Genomic DNA, 2,035 nt, shown 5'->3' on the forward strand with positions numbered 1-2,035 from the left:
CTAATTTTTTTTGTATTTTTACTAGAGACAGAGTTTCACCGTGGTCTCGATCTCCTGACCTCGTGATCCGCCCGCCTCGGCCTCCCAAAGTGCTGGGATTACAAGCGTGAGCCACCGCGCCCGGCCGCAAGATGGTATAATTAATTACAAGTTTTAACTATAACTTGGTAATCTTGAGTTAGGCAGCAAGTTTTTTTGTTGGTTTTTTTTTTGTTTTTTTTTTGTTTGTTTGTTTCAAGACGGAGTCTTGCTCTATCGCCCAGGCTGGAGTGCAGTGGCACAATCTCGGCTCACTGCAAGCTCCGCCTCCTGGGTTCACGCCATTCTCCTGCCTCAGCCTCTCTGAGTAGCTGGGACTACAGGTGCCCGCCACCACGCCCGGCTAATTTTTTGTATTTTTAGTAGAGACGGGGTTTCACTGTGGTCTCGATCTCCTGACCTCGTGATCCGCCCGCCTCGGCCTCCCAAAGTGCTGGGATTACAAGCGTGAGCCACCGCGCCCGGCCCAGGCAGCAAGTTTTAATAAAGGCAAACTGCTTACTCAAAAGTGATCATGGAACAACTGAAATGCAGAGTAAGAAGGATGAGAACCATCTGACTGGCCAATAGATTTAGTTCTCCCACTATATGAAACAAACTTTTCATTTTTAGAAGAGGAAACTTCTACCGAAGTTATAGTTTACCTCTCCTAAAAATACAGAATACAGAAATACGACAACACAGAAAGATTTTGTCACATAGACTAGTTTCCATTTAGTCAATCAACTGTTTCTAGTTGTCTCAATTGGGATAGATACATTTACATAACTGGCTGTGCTTGAGCCTTCTTTGCCAGCAGCTTTAGGTCGGCAATGCACTTGGCAATTGTCTCCTTTTCCTGCTGTGCAGAGATGCTCTGCACCACGTGCTTCTCCACCCAATTTATCATGTGTTCTCGTTTCTTTCAAAGCATCATGTTCTGCCCAGTTATATGATAGTCCAGGTGATTCTTTACTTCCTTATATAGTCTATGCAGTTGTTCCCAGTAACCTCCAAAGCCATAGCAATGTTGTTTTTCTGCACATCAAAAAGGTTATGGTGCTTCTGGATGAGTGCCTGCTGTGACTTCTCCAAATCAGTTGCATCCTGGATTTGTCTGATAGAAGCCTGCTTCACCTCTGCTAGTTGGGCGATTTTTTGCTCATTGAATTTTTCAGCAAAATCTCCAATAGAGGCACCATATTTTAAAATTATTTAGACAAGTAACCATACTATTGATGTGGTAGAGACGGTCTCTGGGGTAATCATATATATTTCTTTGGATAAACCATACAAGATAAGCCCAATTCTGAGCACATAGGGTCCTGTTACACGGGTTTTAGGATAAAGAAACTGGAAGAATTCCTCAGGGATCAGCCCCAAATGAACTTTTCCTCCATATTCAGGAAGGGGTGGTAGAAGGGCAAGGCGTGGCTGCCCTGTGTGAAAGGTCTTTGTTGCCTGCAATATCCCTGGACCTATGAAGGCTGTATTCTTCAGAGAGGGGGCCACCATGGCGGCGGCAGAATGTGCCACCTGGGAGAGCATGGTCAGCGAAGGCCCAGGCAGTGGTCTTAGCATCTCTGTGACTCCAACCAGAGCCAATTTGCCTTTTGAATTCTTTAATATTTGGGTTATATAGATGTGTGTTGTTTGGTTTCTAGAGATTTCTATGTTATTCATTTAAAAAATTTTATTCCTCTGTAGTTACAGAATAGACTTTGTACGACCTAAATTCTTTTAAATTTATTTAGACTGGTTTTATGTCCCAGAATATGGTCTATGTTTCACACACACATGAATATTTCACATGCACATGAGAAGAATGTGTATTCTACTGTTGCTGGGTGGATTGTTCTATAAATGTCAATCAGGTCAACTTAGTTGATAGTATTATTCAAGTATTCCATGTTTTAGATAATTTTCTGTCTACTTGTTCTATCAAATATTGAGAGAGGTGAATTTTAATCTCCAACCATAGTTGTGGATTTGTGCATTTCTTTTTACAGTTGTGTTA

General features: G+C 42.2%; 1 pseudogene; it reads right to left on the reverse strand.

The window, feature by feature from the left end:
• Window positions 1-749: 749 nt before the first annotated feature.
• Window positions 750-1,591, reverse strand: LOC129463448 (ATP synthase F(0) complex subunit B1, mitochondrial-like; annotated as a pseudogene).
• Between the last annotated feature and the right edge of the window lie 444 nt (window positions 1,592-2,035).

Source organism: Symphalangus syndactylus, chromosome 2 (genome assembly GCF_028878055.3).
Source record: "Symphalangus syndactylus isolate Jambi chromosome 2, NHGRI_mSymSyn1-v2.1_pri, whole genome shotgun sequence".
Lineage (NCBI taxonomy): Eukaryota > Metazoa > Chordata > Mammalia > Primates > Hylobatidae > Symphalangus > Symphalangus syndactylus.